A 24534-nucleotide genomic window follows, 5' to 3' on the forward strand; every position below is an offset into this window, starting at 1 on the left:
ATGACTCCAGATAATCTGTTTCTCAACATCCGACACTCTTGTAACCAACTCAGTGAATTTTGTCTCCATGGCAGTGATCGATCGACGTATTACAGCAAGATCCTCCAAGTCAGCAACGACCTTCGCCAGCATTGCCAACATGCTCAACAGTTGATGAATCTCTCCCGCCGCACCATCCAAACTGAGACCCCAGTCTGCCGGAAGAAAATTTATTTATTTTATTTTTTTTGCTCACAGGACTCTAATTTGGTGTTCAAGTCAAGTTTAATTCAGTAGTCTATGAGTCTGGTTGACAATTCACGACACACAACATCTTAAATTTCAAAACCATTGTTTTCTTTGAATGTACTCAAGCTGCTGCCACTTGCCGTCTGTAGGCAGCGCCCAGCTATGACTTTGGGGGCTGATAAAAAATTTGCCATGCCAATGAGCACACATAGTTTCCTATTAAATTACATTACATTTGTCCCAAATCGTTATTAAGGGAAATGGCAACTTTATTCTAGGCTAAAAGATACATTGTGTCAAGGTAATTTTTGTAGTTTGACAGCTTGAATAAAACCTAGGCTACATACAGTATAGAGGAATTTTATAATAAGCATTGCTTTTTATAATCTTTCAGTCTGTGCATTTTTTCACCAGCACGAAAACTCATTGACATCAATTTGTTGATTCTTGAAGAACTGCAAAAACCGTTGTGTGTAACTTTTGTCTCTACAGTGATTAGATTCATTAGTTTGTGTTTGACTGTAAATGTGAGTCTGATTTCCATCTGTAAATCTGGTGAAATAAATTAAAATGGACATCTTTGTTTAATCAGGACATATTTATGCATATTGAAAAGCAGGTTAGGTCTTGTGTTTTATTTAATTTTCCGACCAATCTAAAACAGTTTCCACATGCAATCCCATTTCTCTCATCTCCTACTCTCCATTTTAGTGATTCATGTCCTTTTTATCTTCCCCCTCTTTTTCCCCTCCTGTTTTTTCCCTCTTTGTGTGCTTCTTTGTGTTAAATATCCCCTGTGGAATCAACCTCACAGTATATGTGTGTGTGCGCGTGTGTGTGTGTGTGTGTGTGTGTGTGTGTGTCTGCTTGGGTAACTGGATGTGCATGTGGGTGTGTGCTGTAGGCCTTTATAGATGGCTCTCTTGGGAGTGTTTATGCCCCACCAATGTGGTGGGAGGTGTGTAGCCCATCGCAGTGCTGTGTGATATAGTGTAATAGATAGAGGGTTTCAGTAACGGGTGAGTCACTACCACAGCATTACTCCAGTGTCTATTCAATCTATCACAAAGCATTACAGCCTCTCCAGGGCAAGAGCAACAGTCACGATACCTGAGTCACAGAGAAGAGGGAAAGAGGGAGATGGAGAAAGAAAAAGAGTGAGAAGATTTGACAGGGCTGGGAATGAGAAACAGTGTTGCTGCTCATCTTCAAGAGAAGAGTGCAATCTAAATGGCTAAAAGAATTCAGAAACTGTCCATGTGTATTTGCAGCTTGTTTGATGCAAAGACACAGAGAGGCACGAAAATTAAAGCACTGGAGGGTTTTAGATTTTCGTTCTTGGTTTTGATATATTTAGCTGTAATGTTTTAATTAGTTCTCAGAAAAGTTGCAACCTTAAAGGTGATCTCAGTGATTTTTATTCTTTCTTCTTCTTTTTTGCTGATTGCTAAACAGAAAATAAATTAATAGTATTTTGGAGAAAATATGTTTAAAACGATGTACACTCAAATGCAATGAAGACTCTAGTTATCAAATCATTCTTGGAGAAAAAAGATGCTTTATTCTACATATGGTGCTGGGCGAACATTCATGAGCGCTGCCATGTTGTGATCATATGACCAGCCGAATATTGCAAATTTTATCTCGCTAATCCACTGTAATTGGATGCTTTCACTGGGGGCACAAATCAATCATGGCTTACTGTGAAAAATGCATTTCTACAATGGCATTAGTAACTGACAACTTGCTGAAAAGCTTGCATGATACTGCATCTACGCCACTAGTTGTCAGCTAACATAAACAAAAATATTACTGAGTGCACCTTTAAATTCTTTCATTTTAAAACACTGCAGGCACGTGCTGTGGGCTTTGAGACTGGGCAAGCATCAGATATTTTTAATACACATTATTAAACGCTGTATCAAAAACGCATTATACGGGTGAGTGTAATGTCGCAGAAATGTTATTGACGTAAATTGTTGCCTTAGAACCCACCAGTCAATGGAAACAATTGTCACAGTGGCGAACTTCAAGACCAAATTGTTTTAAATTCAGGATAGTAATATTGCTCATATCACACAAATTAAAGATTGTCATATATTGAGCCGAGCATGTTTATGTCCATTAAATCATACAATGAACCATAGTGCCAGAAGAGCTTGTTTTGACATACAACAAAAAGAAAAAGAAAAGATTGCCAGTTACTAGTTTCAACATCATAGGCCTCACACATCACTCTTCCCACAGTTCAGAACCACTGGAATGGACAGCAGCAATTGACTAATCTTACCACCAAAGACAACAATCTCAACCTGAATGCACAAGGCAAATGTAATGTAGACACGGCAGTCTACATTCCTTAATATTTTTTTTAAACAGACACTGCGCCCTAACGTTAGAACTATAAAACAGACAGAGCATAACACAAGGAAATGATTGCCAGATCACCACTTCATAGCCTCAGACTAACCAGAAACAATGACCTAGTATCTATGACCTTCTATCAATAACACAGATTTTTAATAAATACATTAACTCACCTTTACTTGAACACAAGATCCCATGCATCTCTCCTTCGAATTAATATCTCCGTTACTTTGTTGTAAAAGTTGCCCGATTGTTGAAGTATCGATAGCCTCTCTTTCTCAATTTTTAATTGAAATTAACTGTGCCAAATCCACATAGGTTATCAATGCTTACACTGCAGATATATTTATTTTAGCACTTTATAACGCATTATTTGTGTGAACTTGAACGTGTTGACACAAATAAGTGTCTCGGCGGCCATGAGTGTTGTGTTTTTAAAAGGGCGTGTACAGTTATGTGTAAAGCTGAAGATCACTGCTACACAACAATAATGGATGTATATCGCTCTGTTCCTAGAGCAGCTTTGGGAATATCTGATCACTTTCTGGTTCATTGTCTTCCAACCTAAAGACAGAAATTAAAATCTGCTAAGCCTGTAGTAAGGACTGTAAAGAGATGGAGCATTCCTACTAGGACTTATTTAACATTTAACAACGACAAACCATGGTTTACAGCGAAACTCAGGCAGCTTCGTCAGGCCAAAGAGGATGTCTTTCGAAAACAAAGGATAAGGAAAGCACAGGGCCCAGATGGCGTTTCACCTGCATGTCTTAGATCCTGTGCTAACCGGCTGGCCCCCATCTTCACACAGATCTTCAATTGATCACTGGAGCAGTGTTAAGTCCCATGCTGCTTCAAACATTCCACTATCATCCCCATCCCAAAGAAACCAAAAATCACAGGACTTAATGACTACAGACCTGTCACCCTGATGTCTGTGGTCATGAAGTCATTTGAGAGACTGGTGTTGGCCCACCTGAAGGACATCACTGGACCCTTTCTAGATCCCCTTCAGTTTGCTTATCGAGCAAACAGGTCTGTGGATGATGCAGTCAACATGGGATTGCCTCATATCCTGCAACATCTGGACAGACCAAAAAATCAAATCAAATCAAATCAAATCACTTTTATTGTCACACAACCATATACACAAGTGCAATAGTGGGTGAAAGTATTGGGTGCAGTTCCGAGCAACATAGTAGTCGTGACAGTGATGAGACATATACCAATTTACAATAAACATCAGATTTACAACACAATTTAAAATCTAATATACACATAATTACACATTACACAATATACAAATAATAACATACAATGTACAGTATACAATACACACAATATAGAATACACATTATACAATAAAAAAATATATATAGTATATATAAAATGTACAGTAGGTTGTATTGTACTGTATTGACATTCAGGTTGATAGTAAGTTGCCAGTGTGTTGTTAAGAGAGAATATAATATAATAATAATATAATATATGACAGTCCGGTGTGAGATATATGAGTAAGAGTAATAAAGTGCAGTGCTGATGTATTTTGATTGTGGGAGATCAAGAGTTCAGAAGTCTGATTGCTTGGGGGAAGGAGCTATCATGAAGTCAGCTAGTGCGGGTCCTGAAGCTGCGATACCGCCTGCCTGATGGCAGTAGTGAGAACAGCCCATGGCCCGGGTGGCTGGAGTCTCTGATGATCCTCCGAGCTTTTTTCACACACCGCCTGGTAAATATGTTCTGGAGGGAGGGAAGCTCACCTCCGATGATGTGTCTGGCAGTTCGCACCACCCTTTGCAGTGCTTTGCGGTTGTGGGTGGTGCTATTGTCATACCAGGCAGAGATGCAGCCAGTCAGGATGCTCTCTACAGTGCAGGTGAGGATGTGGCAGTTCATTCCAAACTTCCTCAGCCATCTCAGGAAGAAGAGGCGCTGATGAGCCTTCTTCACAACAGCTTCAGTGTGGATGGACCATGTGAGTTCCTCAGTGATGTGGACACCCAGGAACTTGAAGCTGCTGACTCTCTCCACTGGTGCTCCATTGATGGTGATGGGACTGTGTTCTCTATCTCTTCTCCTGAAGTCCACCACAAGCTCCTTTGTCTTACTGACGTTGAGGGAGAGGTTGTGCTCCTGACACCAGTGTGTCAGAGTGTGCACCTCCTCTCTGTAGGCTGTTTCATCATTGTCAGTGATCAGACCTACCACCGTCGTATCATCAGCAAACTTAATGAGAGCCCGGAGTTTCTCATCAAGCTTGGAGGGCACTATGGTGTTGAATGCTGAGCTGTAGTCTTCAAACAACATTCTCACATAAGTGTTCTTTTTTTCCAGGTGGGAGAGAGCAGTGTGTATTGTAGATACAATGGCATCATCAGTGGAGCGGTTGTTGCGGTAAGCAAACTGCAATGGGTCTAGTGATGGAGGCAGCACAGAGCAGATGTAATCTCTGATTAGTCTCTCAAAGCATTTGCTGATGATGGGGGTCAGAGCAACAGGACGCCAGTCATTTAAGCAAGTGATTTTGGATTGCTTTGGAACAGGCACAATGGTGGATGTTTTAAAGCATGTGGGGACTACAGACAAAGAGAGGGAAAGGTTGAAAATGTCAATAAAAACACCAGCCAGTTGGTTCGCACACACTCTGACGCAGTCCGGAATGCCGCGACCAGGGACATATGCAAGGATCCTTTTTGTGGACTTCAGTTCGGCTTTCAACACCATCATCCCAGCTATTCTCCGGACTAAATTACACCAACTCTTTGTTCCCATGTCTATCTGTCATTGGATTACCAGCTTTCTGACAGACAGGCAGCAGCTTGTGAGACAGGGGAAATTCACTTCCAGCACCTGTACAATCAGCACTGGTGCCCTCCAGGGATGTGTGCTCTCCCCACTTCTCTTCTCCCTCTACACCAACGACTGCATCACCAAGGACCCCTCTGTCAAGCTCCACTGTCATCGGCCTCATCTGAGATGACGATGAGTCTGCATACAGAAGGGAGGTTAAACAGCTGGCTGTCTGGTGCAGTCAAAACAACCTTGAGCTGAACACGCTCAAAATGGTGGAAATGATTGTGGACTTTAGGAGGAACCCCCCAACACTGTCCCCCCTCACCATTCTAAACAGCACTGTGGCAGCAGTGGAGTCATTCAGGTTCCTGGGCACTACCATCACACAGGACCTGAAGTGGGAGACCCACATTGACTCCATTGTGAAAAAGGCCAAGCAGAGGTTGTACTTCCTTTGACAGTTGAGGAAGTTCAACCTGCCCCAGGCGCTGCTGATACAGTTCTACTCAGTGGTCATTGAGTCTGTCCCTCTGCACTTCAATAACTGTCTGATTTGGTTCAGCTATGAAATCAGACATCAGAAGGCTACAAAGGACAGTTCGGACTGCTGAGAGGATTATTGGTTGCCCCCTGCCCCCCCTTAAAAAACTTCCTGTACACTTCCAGAGTGAGGAAAAAGGCTGGAAAAATCACTCTGGACCCCACTCACCCTGCCCACTACCTTTTTGAACTTTTGCCTTCTGGCCAACGCTTCAGAGCTCCGAGCACCAGAACCGTCAGGCACAGGAAAAGTTTCTTCCCCAAAGCTATCCATCTCATAAACAGTTAAAACTGCCCCTTTGAGCAATAAGTAATGTGCAATACATAGCTTAGTCTTTTTATATTATCCAGCACATCCTACCTCTTCTGCCATTACATTCCCTTGCACTGTACATAACCGATTTGCATTTAGATTTGCACTACGAATGTGTGTGTGTATGTGTGTGTATTGGTATGTGTATGTATGTATGTATATATATATATATATAAATAAATATATATGTGTGTGTGTGTGTGTGTGTATGTGTGTATGTGTATATATATTTCCGCCTCAGCCACTGTTTACATACAAAAGCGCTGTTACATCCGTGATCGCTTCTACACTTCTAAAGCTAGGAAATAGCTTTAAACGGCTTTAAACGAAGAACTTCAGCATTATGGCTCATCACAGCTGAGAGACACAACAGACTTATTGATTACAGAACTCCAGGCGCTTACATCTTACCGGAGTTTCCACATTGAATACACAATATTTAAAATGGCAGAGGACATTGCGGATTCTATAGTGATCGACTCTTATATTGGATATAAAAGATCAGTGAATATAATACTGAAAAATGTGTAGAAATAAAGACTTGAAGATGTTTAACCAGCTCCCGCTTCCTCCTTTACTAGAGAGCTAAGAACCTGTCACAGTGGTGCCGAAACCAGGGAATAGGAGGAAGAAAATTCCGTCATGGGGTCCTCACCGCTGGCCGAAGTATTCAAGACCCTCACCAGCATCCACCAAGCCCAACATCAGTCTCTGCTTGAGCTGCGTTTGGAACAGGAGCAGCGGGGTCCAGGCGCTCTTCCAGGTTCAAGTGGAGAACCGGCATGTTGGTACACCAGGGAGGGTCTTCAGCCACAACCCCGTACCCACCTACGGCCGTACCGCCAGTCACACTGATAAAAAGATGGGACCTCTTCGAGCGGACGGCTGGAGCATGGAACTGGCCCAGTGCTCAGTGGGCAGCCCGCCTCGTGCCACTGTTGTCCGGGGAAGCCCAACTCGCGGCCCACCATCTACCTGCGTCCAACCTCCTGGTGTACAAAGATCTGAAGAAAGCCATCCTGAAACAGGTTGGCCGAAGCCCAGAGCAACAACACCAACACTTCCGTTCACTGACACTCGGTGAGCTCGGTCGCCTGTTCGCATTCGCTCAACAGCTCCGTGACACCTGCAGAAGGTGGCTGCTGGCTGAAGATCGCAGCACCAAGAAGATACTCGATCTGGTGGTACTGCAACAGTTCATTGCCCGGCTACCAAAAGGGACAGTGGAGTGGGTCCAGTGCCACCGACTAGCATCACTGGATGGGGTGATATGGCGGCGTATTCTGGGGCTGGCAAACCCTCTTGTTTTCTCTCTCTCTCTCTCCACATTGGATACACAATGTTTAAAATGGCAGAGGACATTGTGGTTTCTATAGTGATCGACTCTTGCGCACCGGCTACCGCGAATTAGAGAGGAATACCCTCGCTTGGATGGCTATTTTTCCATTGAGAAAGCTGAACTTCAGAAAGCTGCAGCATCTCTGCTTGGGAGTGGCAATAGGTGATCGCACACGCTCTCTCCCTCTCTCTCTCTCTCTCTCTCTGTCTCTCTCATTCACACACACACACACACACACACACATCCATCCTTGTTTTTCCAATAACTTGTGAGAAACTTGTTACTAACGAAGGCTTGAAGGCATCATTTGTTTTGAACCAGCAAAGGCAGATTCTATTCCGTCGCGTAATAAAGTAGTTCCATGCACAAATGAGTTTTTATGACCATACTCAGTTTTTCCAAAAAAATTTTTTTTTTAATTTACTAGTTCATTGAACTGTTGTATATAAGCAATATCACACACGCAATCGTGCTATATGGCCCTAAATCGGCACGAGGCAGCTGCTCCGAATCACAGCAGTGCTGATGTAGGGCCATATCACACTCTTGCTCGTGTGATATTGCTTAAATATATGAGAAATTCTCTCATCATTTACTCACCTTCATGCCGTCCCAGATGTATATAACTTTCTTTCTTCTGCTGAACACAAATGATGATTATTTCGAAAAAATATCTCAGCTCTAATGACATTTATTATTTAATGTATTAATTAAATACATTTAATGTGTTTAATTAAATACATTAAATGTATTTAATATGTTTAATGAATAGTAACATTAATACAGTTAATAATGGCCATAAAATAAAATACAACAATATAAAATAAAAACAAAAAAGATCAGATGCCATGAAAAAATATTTTTTATACTATACTTCACACTTTTCATTCCTGCTGTTGCCAGGTGTAGCCTACTTCCCTAAAGATTACATTTTTATGACAAACTCTCCTTGGGCTGGCATTTTTTGTTCTTGTCACATAATATTTAGTGTGGATAATATGTGAATAAAGACTCAGGGCTTGTTTCTCCCCTCACCTGGGTTCATGCTCATTGTATTTTCGGACTTTTTTGCCATTGAAATGCAAGTACCAGTTTTACAGGTCACATACGGAGGTTGATCTACAAATTTTTGTTTGCTTTGTTCAGGTCCAAAAAAAGTGGATGTATGGTCATCCTAGATTGTTTCATAATAATACATGCCATAAATGACTTCTTTTACCAATAATTTTATTTATTTTACATGAAAATAATAGTTACTTAAATGCTCAGAAATGGAGAAATCAAATAGTTCTGCATGATAGTAATTATTATAATAATATATACTGTATATTTATAATATTATGATAATAATTCACTTGCTGTTCCCAAGAACGCATAGATGATGAGAAGCGAAATAAACATTTAGAACAGAAACAAAATCCCTCAAAAGGCAATAATAACTTTTTGAATTATTTTATTTAAAATAGTAAAGGTAAATATGCTGTTGTGTGATCTATTAAGAACAAGTGTCTGAAACATTCTTCAGATTTTCAGATTTACCTGCCCCTGTACGTCTTGTAAAGGTAAACAAACTGTGGTTGCTTACTTTACATAACCATCAGACAATCTCTTCTTTTCCAAGTGAGCTGTAATAAGCTCTCAGTAGCGGCGGTAATTCACTATTTTTGTTTGTGACCTGCAATTACAAAAGAAGAAGACGACACTGCCTGATTCTGATCAGCAGACAGAAATGTGCTGCCAGATCGTCGGACATTTTGCCAGTAAAAGTTTGGCTTCTAATCAATAAGGAAGGCTATTAGTTATAATCTGACCAACATGATGTAGCGTTTCTTCACGCTACACCGCTACTTGTTGGAAAAAGTAGTTCGCTACTGGAAAAGCTACTCTGTTTTAAAAGCAGCTGAGCTACTGTCAAGCTACTGAAACATTTATTTAAGTTAGTAGCGTTGCTACATGTAGTTAGCTACTCCCCAACACTGTTGATCAAGCATTACTTTCTGATCCAAAAACCAAATGTCTCTTCCTCATAGTAAAGCTTGTGTAAATGCCTTTCAAGTGGGAGAAGGGTGCAGTTTCTACAGTTAACACACCAGTGGACTGAGTTCATGAAAGAAGTTCCATTGAAATATTTTAGGGCACCGTGACCACCCACACAGATGATCCCATAATTATCAAACTCCTCACACTGAGCTGCTTGCCAACAAGTCAGTTGTTAAATTAGTATATAAGCAGCCAATCAATGCATATGATGCACTTTGACCTTAAGAGGTCAATTTCAGAAGTCCTGGGGATGCCTGCACACAATTATTTCCATGCCAGCAGGGTACATCAAAACACACCTGTTTTCAGTGGAATTGGAATGGCTTCACTCCTTCCATCTTCCTGTTTCATAACAGTGGGAGGCAAGTGGCCTGTTTATGTACGCCCATCTATTCCCATTATCCGCCTTTTCCCAGCAACCCTGGGAGGCCACCGCTGATGATGTCATGTGGAATGAGTGAGTCACTGTCTGCATGTGCTTGTAGGTACACAATGTAATTTACTCTGGAGTGGGTCAGATGATATAAAAGGATATGCCTTTTTTACCATACAGTAAAGACCTTGACTGTATGTTCATCACACTTTTTGTGATCAATTTATATCACAGGTGTAATTTTTTGTTGTTGTAATCCATTTTTAGAAAGGTGTTTTAGGGTATTGTTACAATATCTCTCCATTGTATATACAGTAGTTATCCTACTAACCATAGCAAGTCAGATTTCACAGCAGTGCAGATTACGTATATAGGACTTAGTTGAAAACTCATGAGCAGGCCCATTCAGAATCTACAAAGAAAGATCTACAAATTTCCATAGAATTCAAATCCTGTCATTCACAAAGTTTTTAACATTCCCCACCCCTTCTTGCTTGTTTATTAGATACTTTGTCTTTAACTTGATTATGCATTCAGCTACCAAAAATGGCTAATTTATACTTACTGGGTGAACAGGCTTCTATAGTTTGCCTATAAATTAATGAAAAGTTTGTTTTTTGGTGATACTTGTCTTCCTGCACATCCCTGAAATTCTTGACATAGGAGAACTCGGCTATTGAAGAGCATTGATTATTGGTGGATTCAACGTGACATTTTAATTATTTATTTTCCTCAGTGAACTTCTTATTTTTTAAAGGTTGCAGTTTAAGAGTGTAGTTAAATTAGGCTTAAGAGTGTAGTACTCTATTTTTAAATCCATTCAGGAAAAAGTTTGTAGATTTTTGTCCAAAATTAAAAAGACAATCTCAGTCCACTGCTTAAATTCATCAAAGTCTCTTTAAAGGAATAGTTCACCCAAAAATGAAAATTCTCTCATTATTCACTTACGCTGATGCCATTCCAGATGTGTATGACTGTATTTCTTTAGCAAAACACAAATTAAGATTTTTAGAAGAAGATAGAACTCTGTCAGGTCCTTACAATAGAAGTACACAGGTGCCAGCATAAAAGTAATCCAAGCAACTCCAGTCAATTAATGAATGTCTTCTGAAGCGAATGGATAGGTTTATGTAAGAAACAAGTCGATAATGAAAAGTTTTTAACTTTAAATCGGTGCTTCCATCCAAGGCTCTGATGGTGTTTGAAATGGCCGAACTCTCACGTGATGTTCGTTCCTTTGTTGTAAATAAGCGGCGCTTCCGAATTTTCATGTGAACTCGCCGATGCGCTTACACCATGGTTCACATCAGCTGCTGGCAGGAAGTGCTTTTTAAAAGTTGATAACATTTTGTTGTGATGGGGGTGTGGCCGAGCGACATCTGTGGAAAGTGAGGCTGCAAGATTATAATTATAATAATTGTATAATTATAATTGTATTTATTTATCACATGTTATACATTTGCACAAATACAGTGAAATTCTTTTTTTTCACATATCCCAGCTAAGCTGGGGTCAGAGTGCAGGGTCAGCCATGATACAGCACCCCTGGAGCAGATAGGATCAAGGGCCTTGCTCAAGGGCCCAACAGTGGCATCTTGGCAGTACTGGGGCTTGAACCCCCAACCTTCTGATCAGTAACCCAGAGCCTTAACAGCTGAGCCACCACTGTCCCTCTGTGGGGGGGGAAGAACGGTAAGGATTGACACCTGTGGGAAATTATCTCTAACAGCTGTTTGTGTTTGCAGTGAGAGCTGAGAGGGAAATAAAAGAGGAGTCCAGTCTGCCGGAGGAGAGAGAGAGACGCACAAAGCTGTGTATGTGCATGTTGTGCTGAAAAGCAAACAGTGATGAAAATACTGAAAAATTAGTTGAAATAAAGACGTGGATTGTTTATCTGGCTCCCACTTCCTCCTTTACAAGAGAGCTAAGAAACTGTCACATGTTTTAATTATCGATTTATTTTTCAATTTGCTGCAGAAGACATTCATTGATCGACTGGAGTCGTGTGGATTACTTTTATGCTGCTTAAATATGACTTTTGGACCGTCATAGTGCTGGCACCCATGTACTTCCATTATAAGTACTGACAGAGCTCTATCTTCTTCTAAAAATCTTCATTTGTGTTCTGCTGAAGAAAGACAGTCATACACATCTGGGATGGCATCAGGGTAAGTGAATAATGAGAGAGTTTTCATTTTTGGGTGAACTATTCCTTTAAGGCAGTCAGTTCGCTCGACGACCATGTTGGTAACACCCCCAGGCAGATATTTTCTATGTGGGTAGGTGATAGTCATACAAGTATATCTTCTATCTAAATAAATAGCAATAAAACTGACAATGGTATCATATATTTTAGGGCTGCAAGCATCACCGTGACAGAGTGTTAAATGGTGGTAAATATATCAACTTGCATTAAAGACATTGCAAAAACTTGAAATAAATTCCTGAAATAATGTTACTTAATGAGTACAGTAAAGTATTAGATCCTTAGTAACTGTGTTGTGGATTCTTCATCCTAGGGACATATGAATTTTTCATTTTAAGAGACTGTTTAATTTTGTGCTACATAGCGCATTATTGCAGCAGCGTATTCATAACGTGAGAAACACATTTCACCCACAACTCAAGCCAAGCGACCCCCACGACAATGTGTAGGCTGTCAACTACGCATCCATTCGTTCCCGATGAAAGTTACGACCCAAAATTCCTTCACAAACTCACGCACAGGAGAGTTTATTTGTGATAACATGCCAACAATCAACATGAAAGAAAGGGCTTGTTCCCATTTATGCGCTCTGTCTAGAAGTCAAACTCCGTTCGGCGTTCACTTTGTTGCAGATTTAAGTTATAGGCTAATATTATGTTTATGTTGTTGATATAGTTAATAAATGGTGTGTTTAAAAGGTAATTAAAAAGCACTTCAGTTCACCGGGGATCAGCGCTTTCATCTCAGAACACGCAGCTCACACGGGGAAATCCTCACAACACTCTCTTTTCAAGTTAATTCGTTTAATTGCAGATATAAGTTGTAATATTATATTTATGCTGTTGATAGCTTGTTTATCTCATATGATGCATTTGGATCATTTGAATAAACAAGGTTTTATTCAACAAGGGTTCCCTATCTGTCACTCACTCGACGTTGGTGTCGATGTAGTGACACTAGGGGTCACTCTTGGGAGCCCGAGACACCTCTGGTCTTTGATAAAAGGCCAATGAAAATTGGCGAGTGGTATTTGCATGCCACTCCCCCGAACATACGGGTATAAAAGGAGCTGGTATGCAACTACTCATTCAGATTTTCTCTTCGGAGCCAAACGGTCATGCTCACTGAGCTGAATACTACTGTTCATTCACCTCTGCTGGATTTGACGGCGCGTTTCAGCGGCTTCTCCCTCCTCTGCACTGGTGCACTGCAGAAAATGCCCCTGGGCTCTTCGGCAGAAAAACTAGAGAGTATATTTTCTGAAAGAGCATTTTTCCCCTCTAAAAGAGTATATATTTCTCTAAAAGAGCGCACACACGGGACGTCTTTTTAAAGATGCTTTTCCGATTGTGCATTATTCCTGGTTGTGCTCGTTATCTCTCGCCTTCTAACGGTCACGATCACTGTCTTTCGTGTCTGGGCACTGCTCACGCGGAGACAGCGTTCGTGGATGGTCATGTTCTCATTGCGAGAATATGTCCATGGCAACGTTGCGGTCGCGGCTCGCCTTCGTAAGAAAGCGAGCCACCCCAGAGGCTCCCACCTCGGTCCTTTTACACACGGGTTTGAGGCCACCGCGGCTAGCACTGGTGGCGATTTGGGGACCCCAATGGGACCGCCTCCGCCGGGTATCCCCCCGCGGACCTTCCATTCCCCAGCACGCTCGTCTGCCCCGATCGGGCTTCCGGGTGAGTCCGCCGGCTCATCTCACGGCGAGTTCGACCTCTTATTCGGAGCCCGCGAAAGTGATGAGCTCTCGAGCGCAGCATCGGAGAGCGGGCTCGTCCAGTCGGAAGCCTCAGCTGGGCTCCTCCCTTCGGGGTCGATGACGACATGCTTTCCCGGGCAGCCGCGAGCGTCGGTTAGAGTGGATTTCAGCGCTCTTCCCTGAACCCTCGCGGCTCGGTGATTGGTTCCTGGGCTCGCGGCGCCGCTCAAAGCCCCGCCCCGCCCCGCTCCGTTCCTTTCTTCCCGGAAGTGCATGAAGAGCTGACAAGGTCGCGGGAGGCACTTTTTACTGCCCGGTCCCGATGTTTTCAGCTTCCCCGCTCTCACTACCCTCGATGGTGGGGCGGCCAAGGGTTATTCGGCAATCCCCCGGCGGATAAAGGCGCTCGCAGTGCACCTACGCCCGCAGAGCGCCGCCACCTGGTGCGGGTGCCCAAAGCCCCCGTCCAAGGCCTGTAGGTTTACGTCATCTCTGACGGCCAAGGCCTACGGTGCGATTCTTCGCCGGGCATCCGCCCAGGTTCAGTGGTGTCCACTTCACCTTGGTGAAAAATGAAAATGCTGCTACCTTGCACGGAGATCGCTACCCTCCTACGGAAGGACGCGATAGAACCTGTCCCTCCAGCCGAGATGAAGAAAGGGTTTTACAGCCCCTACTTCATTGTACCGAAAAAGGCGGTGGGTTGCGGCCAATCTTGGACCTGCAAGTACTGAACCGGGCTTTACACAGACTCCCGTTCAAGATGCTGACGCAAAGACGCATTCTAGCGAGTGTCCGGCATCAAGATTGGTTTGCGGCAGTAGACCCGAAGGATGCGTACTTTCACGTCTCGATCCTTCCTCAACACAGACCCTTCCTGCGGTTCGCGTTCGAGGGTTAGGCGTATCAGTACAAGTCCTCCCTTTCGGCCTGTCCCTGTCTCCTTGCGTCTTTACGAAGATTGCAGAGGCTGCCCTTGCCCTGTTAAGGGAGGTGGGCATTCGCATTCTCAACTATCTCGACGACTGGCTAATCTTAGCTCACTCTCGAGACGTGTTATACGCACACAGGGACCTGGTGCTCTCACACCTCAGCCGACTAGGGCTTCGGGTCAACTGGGAAAAGAGCAAGCTCCTCCCGGATCAGAGCATCTCTTTTCTCGGTTTGGAGTTGGACTCAGTCTCCTTGACGGCACACCTTACGAACGAGCGCACCCAGTCGGTGCTGGCCTGTTTGAAGGCATTCAAACAGGAAACAGCGGTTCCACTGAAACTTTTTCAGAGGCTCCTGGGGCATATGGCATCCTCGGCGGTGGCCACCCCGCTCAGGTTGATGCATATGAGGCCGCTTCAGCACTGGCTCCAGACTCGAGTCCCGAGACAGGCATGGTGCCACGAGATACACCGCGTGGCCATTACATCTGTCTGTCACCGTCTTTTTAGCCCTTGGACCGACCTCTTGTTTCTACGAGCAGGTGTTCCCCTAGAACTGGTCTACAGGCGCATCGTGGTCACAACAGATGCCTCCAATACGGGCTGGGGCGCTGTTGGCAACGGGCACGCAGCCACCGGCCTCTGGATGGGTCCGTGGCTGCGTTGGCACAGCAACTGCCTCGAGTTACTGGCAATTCTGTTCGCCCTGCGGAGGTTCCGGCCGTTGATCCAGGGCAAGCACGTGCTAATTAGGACAGACAGCATGGCAGCGGTAGCATATGTCAACCGCCAAGGCGGTCTGCGCTCCCGCTGTATGTCACAACTCGCCCGCCGTCTCCTCCAACGGAGTCAGCAGCACCTCAAGTCGCTGCAAGCCACTCACATCCCGGGCAACCTCAACACTTCGGCGGACGCGCCGTCACAACAGGTTACCCTCAAGGGAGAGTGGAGACTCCACCTTCAGGTGGTCCAGCTGATTTGGAGTCGATTCGACAGGCACAGGTGCACCTGTTCGCCTCCCAAGAATCCTCCCCACTGCCCGCTCTGGTACGCCCTGAACGAGGCCTTCCTCGGCATAAACGCGCTGGCACACAGCTGGTCCCCTGGCATTCGCAAATATGCGTTTTCCCCCAGTGAGCCTGCTTGCACAGACCCTGTGCAAGGTCAGGGAGGACGAGGAGAAGGTCGCCCTGGTAAGCACCCTAATGGCCCGCCCAGACGTGGTGCTCGGACCTCACGCTCCTCGCGACAGCTCCCCCCGGGCAAATTCCCCTGAGGAAGGACCTTCTTTCTCAGGGAAGGGGCACCATCCGGCACCCGCGCCCAGACCTCTGGAATCTCCATGTCTGGCCCCTGGACGGGATGTGGAAGACCTAAGCTGTCTCCCACCTGCGATGGTAGACACGTTCACTCAGGCTAGGGCTCCCTCTACGAGGCGCCTGTATGCCTTTAAGTGGCGTCTGTTCGCTAAGTGGTGCTCTTCCCGTCAGGAAGACCCCCAGAGATGCGCAGTCAGATCAGTGCTTTCCTTCCTGCAAAAGAGATTGGAAGGGAGGCTGTCCCCTTCCACCTTGAAGGTGTACGTTGCTGCCATAACAGCACACCACGACGCAGTCGACGGTAAGTCCTTAGGGAAGCATGATCTGATCATCAGGTTCCTAAGAGGCACCAGGAGGCTGAATCCCTCCAGGCTGCGCCTCGTTCCCTCATCGGACCTCTGTAGTTTTTCAGGGTATACAGAGAGCCCCCTTTGAGCTTTGCAGTCAGCCGAGCTTAAGGCACTGTCCTTGAAGACTGCCCTCCTGACTGCGCTCACTTCCATCAAGAGGGTAGGTGACCTGCAAACGTTCTCTGTCAGCGAACGTGCCTGGAGTTCGGTCCGGGCTATTCTCACGTGATCCTGAGACCCCGACCGGGCTATGTGCCCAAGGTTTCCACCACTCCATTTAGGGACCAAGTGGTGAACCTGCAAGTGCTGCCCCAGGAGGAGGCAGACCCAGCCCTGTCATTGCTGTGTCCGGTGCACGCTTTACGCATCTATTTGGATCGCACGCAGAACTTTAGAGTCTCTGAGCAGCTCTTTGTCTGCTTTGGTGCACAGCAGAAAGGAAGCGCTGTCTCCAAGCAGAGGATTGCCCACTGGCTCATTGACGCCATAACTATGGCATATCTTGCCCAAAACATGCCGCCCCCGGTAGGGCTAGGAGCCCATTCTACCCGTGTGTAGCGGCTTCTTGGGCCCTGGCCAGAGGTGCCTCTCTAACAGACATTTGCAGAGCAGCGGGCTGGGCAACACCCAACACCTTTGCAAGGTTCTACAACCTCCGGGTGGAACCGGTTTCGTCCCAGGTAGTGGCACGCAACACAAGCGGATAAGCCCGGGATAGCCGGCCGGGTGTATCACTTGCACATAGCGCCTTCCACCTCCTTTTGAGCTGAAGACGTGCGCTGTTAATTCCCAGTAGTGTTCACAAAAGTTGTTCCCTGGTTGACTTCCTCCGAGCCCTGTGGCAGTCGAGTTTTCGGAGAGACTCGCTGCTGGCCCAGTACACGTGCTAACTAAGAGCCCGGTTCTGTGGTAGGTGCTCTGCATGTGGCGGTTCCCTGTAAGGCTAACCCCATGCGATCTATATCTTCCGCTAATTCATTTCCCTGCTGGCAAACTGCATCTTCCTTGGGCAGAGCCCCAAGTCTCCATGTTGTAGTACCTCCTCCCCCATTGGGCAGGATCTACCTTGAAGGCTCTCCACATGGTTGGAAAGACCATGTGATGTATTCTTCCACTTAAATAGCCCCCCCTCTCTTGGAGCGAGGTGTGGTCTCCACGGTGTCCTCCCCTTGGGAGGGACACCCCCCGACTAGACCTGGCGGCCCAGTCGGATAATCCCCCTTCTTTTTTAGGGAGTGGAAAAAGAAAAGGGGAAAGAGGCCACGACTGGGTTAAGCCTGTCTCTATCTCTGGGTAGTAGACTTGTCCCCAGAAAGGGCCGTTCGACACTCATAACTGTGTTGGGGGAGGTTACGTGTCGACCTGGTGTGCTGGCTATGAGGCACACAGCAAGTCTGCCCACCACACACCGCCAGTTCATGTAACACAGTTCAGCCTTGTGGCGTTTTGTATAGGGACCCCTAGTGTCACTACATCGACACCAACGTCGAGTGAGTGACAGATAGGGAACATCATGGTTACTGGTGTAACCTCCATTCCCTGATGGAGGGAACGAGACGTTGGTCCCTCCTGCCACAACGCTGAACTACCCGCTGAAATGGCTGGACCTTATATCGGCTCCTCAGCGTAAAACCTGAATGAGTGGTTGCATACCAGCTCCTTTTACACCCGTATGTTCGGGGGAGTGGCATGCAAATACCACTCGCCAATTTTCATTGGCCTTTTATCAAAGACCAGAGGTGTCTCGGGCTCCCAAGAGTGACCCCTAGTGTCACTACATCGACACCAACGTCTCGTTCCCTCCATCAGGGAATGGAGGTTACATCAGTAACCATGACATTTTCTTCTTCTAAAACATTGTCAATGCAATGGTAATATCTTGCAGTGTTGTATATTTCTTGTCATATTTTCGTCAACAATGTTTGAAATAAAATAGTTTAATTATTCTCATGATCCCATCTTTCTTAACCTCAAATATTTTTGTCATTAATTTTATTGAGATTAAAACCGCATTCTGGACGTGTATTCAGTGTGGCTGGAAGTAGCAGCAAAATACGTATGGCTGACATATATGCACCTCAATGTGTCATCACCCCTGATTACTCGACCAAATGGACCAAAATGCCCAATCCCTATTACCAATACCAATCTTTCCTTCTACTGCTATGAAACTATAGTTTTTGCCAGGTGCAACAGTGTTATGAAAAACATTGAGGGACAGACCAAGCAACAGAACAGCTTTGTTAATGCCTGAGAAAGCATCATCATGTGATACAGTTGATTCCTTGTGTAATGGACCATGCTCTGGGTCTCTAGGCTGTTGTGTAAAGTAGGGCCTCCCTTGGGTCTGAATGATTGGCTGGTGTTGCTCCTGTGTGGTGCTGTTAATACAGCAGGAGAACTTGACATTGATGGGAGTATGGTTGGCCCAATCAGGGCTAATTGCAGTTTTCGTGCATCTGTAGGCAACACATATGGAGCCTTTGAGCGCTACAAGTCAATATGTGCAGTAAGCAGGAAATGGAATATTATGTCTGACAGAGGAAATTATTTATTTATTTTTAGGTGACCAATCATTCTGATTACAAATAAAAAAAACAATTAAATACCAGAATGATAAGGACTCTTATTCATTGTTCCCAATAATTATGGCACTGACAGGAGCGCATGGATTTTAGCATAACTGCACAAGTCCTATACATAAGAGCACAAATTAAGGCAAAAAGTCACAACAGGATGTGCTTTACAGTGATTTTACCATGATTGAGGGGTGTTCTTAGACCATGGTAAAATCACCGGAAGGCGCGATCTTGGGTGGCTTTTTGCTATTATAAAAAGCCAACAAAACCAATATGATAAGAAACACCAATGTTCAATAAATAATTAAACTTCCTTATATTAAAAATAACAAATTAACAGTTCTTTTGCCAAGTACAATATTTAGTTCATAGGCCTAAATCCCTAGGTATACTTCCTTTTTGACGCAAACACTCAGCATCGGCGTACAGTCAAATGCGAACCTGTCAAAGTATACTCCACATAACTGTGCGGGCATGCACAGGCAGTTGGGTTGGCACATGCATGCTACATCTGCTATGAGGACTATTTGTCTTCAGGAGTCTTGTCTTTATAAAACACAGTTCTGTTTCATTCCTCCTGACCACCAGAGGCGGTGCTAAGCATTGGATAATCGCAGCACCAGCCAGATAGTTTGAGAAAATATAACAACAAAGTCACGTCATGACGCAGACCGAGCTGCAAGGATATAAACCACAGCAGCTCAGTGCCCAGCATCTTTCGCTTTCTCGCTATATGATAGGTCGTTGTCTTCTCTGCGCTGTCCAGTGCAGCTTAACTCAGTAGTGAGGATTCGCCCTCTCAAGCTGTGACAGAGTGCTCTACACTATAATCTGGATGGATTTTTTCATCTTTCATCAGCCGTGAGTGTACATTATTTTATATCGATTGTTAGTGTTGGCGATACCCTGTGATTCATTGTACTATCCGGTGGCTGGTGTCTGACCGAACTTAGGTAACGGTTTCCCCGAAAACCTACAATTATTTTTTTATTTATCTTCTGTTACATAGTTACTATCATGCAGAGCTTTATCGCGGTACTATCTGACGGCCAGTTGATTAGTTCATGTGTTGTTCTGGGTGTTTTTTGTCATGATTCAACTATCTTCAATTCTATCCGAAGATTATATTTGACTGCTCAATTTCCTGGGCTCGCTTATTATCAGCTGTTTTAATTCCCTGCGTTCCTAACTGAGAGCATGAATTATTCGGATGAATCATGGCTCATGGCTCCCTTGTTACCGGCTTTACACAGAGTTACACGGCATTTAAGAGAGGTTTTGACGGATCTGTGTTTGCACTGTAGTATGCTGCCGATGTAAGAGGGGCAGCTTCGCCTTGCTGAGTTGGACCTCTTTCGCCTGTTAGCCTCGCACAACATAATTCAGTCCTGAAGCACGCTCAAAAGCATCATACATCAGCAACAGCTGGCGCTCCGCTGGCGAAAAAGAAACCTGTGCTGCAAACTGACAATTCTGATCATTTGCTGTCGAAGACTGTTGCTAATCTCTCATCAGAAATGGCAGAGATGAAGTGACTTCTTCTAGCTCTCCAACCCCCAGTATCGGCCGCGCCCACTGGGAACACACCAGTGGACAAGGGCGATTTCCGCTATACATCATCCCTCTCAGGAGGTTTTCTCCAGCCTGTTTGTTGCAGTTGGCTCGAGCGGGGGTTCTGTTCAATCATCGGGGATGGGTCCATCCTTATCAGATGATACTTTTTCAGTACTACAGATGGTGTTCGCACTTTTGGGCATGGACAAAACACCTGTTCAACCTGCTCAGGCCAATGTGTTTTTCAGGCAATCCTCAAATACAAAGATGTTTACCATACCACCGTGTAAGGACTTCGTGTCAGAGTTTTTGAGTGCTCTTACAGGTTCCAATGTTCCTAGAAGGAGATTGAAGACAGCCCATACCCTAGCTTCAATGGCTGAGGCCAATTCTATTGAGGTGGGGTGGGGTGGGGTGGGCTCCAGAGACTGAACAGCCGGTGGCAGCCTTGGTGGTATCACCCAAAGAAGCATTAAGAGGCAATGTACGCTGTCCAAGCACACAGTGTGGACGTACTGACATGCTATTAAAGAAGACATATGAGTCAGTAGCCTATATAACTCGAGCAGAGAATACTATCTCCAAGCTGCTTCTTGCCTGTAACACCACATTGGGGTTGTCAAATGTAGACTCTTCTGTGCTTCAGTTTCTACAGATGGCTTTGTTGGCCATGGGTCATGTGACTCGTGAGCAGTGGCGTTCCTAGCTTGTATGGTGCCCTGGGCAAAACCCGCTTCAACACGCCCCCAAAGTTGTTGACGGGGGGGGGGTTTGTAAATTCACTACTGCTCATAAGTCGCCAACAGGCCTTGGAGCATATCAACATTCTTGAACTAAAGGCAGTGTATCTAGCGCTACAACATATTTTACCAGTCCTTGTAAGCCGCCATGTGCTTGTCCGATCCGACAACACATCGACGGTTTTTCATCTGAATCATCAGGGTGGAACCAGGTCTCTCGAGTCTTTACAGCTAACTCGCAAGATCCTCATATGGTTTCAGTACTGACTGGCGTCATTGAGAGCAGTTCATCTACCAGGATCAAACAATCAGGTGGTGGATGCTCTATCCAGGGATCTGCTGCAAACGGGGGAATGGAGACTTCACCCGAATGTTGTGCAGTTGATCTGGCAGCGGTTCGGCGAGGCAGAGGTGGATCTGCTTGCGTCAGACATGACCACTCATTGCCGTTGGTGGTTCGTGAGGACCGAGAAGTCCAGCTCATTGGGACAGGATGCACTGGCTCACAAGTGGCCGAACTGCCTGTTGTATGCATTCCCTCCTTTTCCACTGCTGTGGGAGACATTACACAGAATATCCTTATGCAAGTACAGGGTACTTCTAGTGGCACCTTGATGGCCGACCAGGCCATGGTTTCCTCTACTTCTGAGTCTGCTAGAGGCCAAAATGTGGCAGCTTCCCACCAGGAGGGATCTCCTCTCCCAGATGAACAGATGTGTTTGGCACCTGGATCTGGTTCGTCTTCAGCTTTGGGTTTGGCCACTGGGCCCAATCCACTATTAGCGGATTGTGAGCCAGCTGTAGTCCATACCATTGATAATGCCAGAGCTACTTAAACTCGACAGCTTTATGCTGCCCGTTGGAGAATATTCTCTTCATGGTGTGGGGATCAGGGATTTGATCCTGTACACTGTACTGTGCCAAAGGTCTTGAGCTTCTTGCAACATCTATTGGATGACAACAAAGCTGCTTCTACTTTAAAGGTGTATGTCGCTGCCATATCTGCACATCATGCCCCAGTTGATGGTACCTCTTTGGGGTCTCCTAGCCTTGTTTACAATTTTCTGAAGGGAGCAAGGTGTTTAAAGCCAGTTTGTGTGAACACTTTTCTTGTGTGGGACTTGCCACTTGTACTAGAAGTGCACCACCATTCGAACCATTGGGAGGTGCAGATCTTAAGTGGATGTCTTTGAAAGCAGCATTTCTGCTGGCTGTTGCTTCCACTAAACAGCTCTATGCGCTGTCTGTGAGTGAGTTGTGCTTGTGCTGGTTGCCAGAGGATTCAGGGGTCATTATTTGTCCTAATCCTACCTTTCTTCCAAAAGTTATTTTGCCGCAATTTGTGAATCAGTCCATTAATCTGGCTGCTTTTCAGCTGCCCTAATCTCAATCCGATACTAATGAGAGGGCTTATCTCCTGTGTCCTGTACACTCTTTTGTGTCAATTCTACCTCTTCATTCAGGCAGACGGATCAGTTATTTGTCTGTCATGGTGGTGTGCATAAGGGTGCGCCTTTGTCCAAACAAAGAATGTCATGCTGGATTGTGGAGGTGATCAAATTTGCATATGAAAAACTCAACAACCCTTACCAGAGGGTGTTACTTGCCATACTGCAAGGGCTATCTCTTTGTCTTGGGCTGCTTTTCGGGAGTTTCCTTGGCAGATGTCTATGCGGCTGCTACCTGGTCTTCTCCATGCACCTTTGCACTGTTCTATAATGTTAATGTGGCTGCTTCCCAGGCTGTGAGCGCTGCAGTTCTTCTGGAGCGACCTTGATGATTTCAGGTGGGGGACATTCCTCATGACTGTGTTGGTATGTGTCATCCACTAGTGCTTAGCACCGCCAGAGTTCCTTGTCATTCAGAATGCACGAGAAAGCATTCCGAGGCTGGGCACCGAGATGCTGCAGTTTATATCCTTGCAGCTCGGTCTGCGTCATGAAGTGACTTTGTGTTATATTGGCAGTGCGATTATTCACTAGTGCTTAGCACCACCTCTGGCAGTCATCCGGAATTCACAGAACCCCAGTTACATATGTAACTAGTGATTATTCCGAATGTCTTTATATTCCTTCCAACTCAAGTTATACAAATGCAGGTATCTCCTGACCCCCTCACACACACGTTCCTAACTTGGACCCACTAATTAGTGCAAATAACTCCAGGCGAATGTACATTCTGCATGTTCAAAGACAAGTGGTTAGAAAAGTGCTTTCACTGCTCGCACACTCTGCTGATGACAAGATTTGCATCATGTGTCCTGTAAGCAGACGATAAGTGGTCATGTCTGACCTAAGTATACTTTGGGCTTAACTGTAGGCTTTTTAATGTTGCCAAGGAACATAGCAACTTGGTGCATTAATATACAGTAGAATGTGCAGTCATGTGTGTTTATTGTAATTTTACAATGGTATTGAACACAGCACAGAATTTAGAGTCCGAACTATCCATTAAATATTGCATATTATGCTCTGCATGTTCCTCTGGTTGCATTATTTCTCAGTGTATGTGATTGTGGTTGAAAGATTGTCTCTCTTACTCTGTATATGTGTGTGTGGCAGCTCATCAGTCTCTCTATTTGTCAGAGGCACACTTGAGTGAGTTGAGATCTGCGGAGCACCCGTTTAGCGAGGCTCATGAAAGGAGAGTATCTCTTTGAAGAACAAGGAATTCAGAGCACTTAGATGACTGTTGTGATGGCAGAGGAATATCAAAAAAAGAAAGGAGAGAAGGAGAATGTGAACAACTGAAGCCACATGATAATAGGCTGAGAGGGAGTGAGCCTGTTCTGGAACACACAGTGCTTTGAGAAAGATCTCACCTATCAACTGTGAAGAAGAGAAGGACAGAGAGAAGAGATTAATCTTTCAGATGCATCTGGGGGCTCCAATCTAACTTGCTTTCATGAACATCATCAGACTTGGATATATTATATTAATAATTTTACCCCGACCCATCCTAAATACCTCTTTCTGCCTGTCTATCTCTAAACTTGCTATCATTATATTCAATTTATTACATTAGATAATGCAGTTCTTTGTGGAACACCATTGTGGATAAACAAATCTGTCTACATTTACTGTAACATGTTTGACTCCTAATATTCTAAAACACCTGCTGCCACAAGTCCCTTTTTCCCCACAATCAGCTCTC

This window comes from Myxocyprinus asiaticus, chromosome 19 (assembly GCF_019703515.2).
Source record: "Myxocyprinus asiaticus isolate MX2 ecotype Aquarium Trade chromosome 19, UBuf_Myxa_2, whole genome shotgun sequence".
NCBI lineage: Eukaryota > Metazoa > Chordata > Actinopteri > Cypriniformes > Catostomidae > Myxocyprinus > Myxocyprinus asiaticus.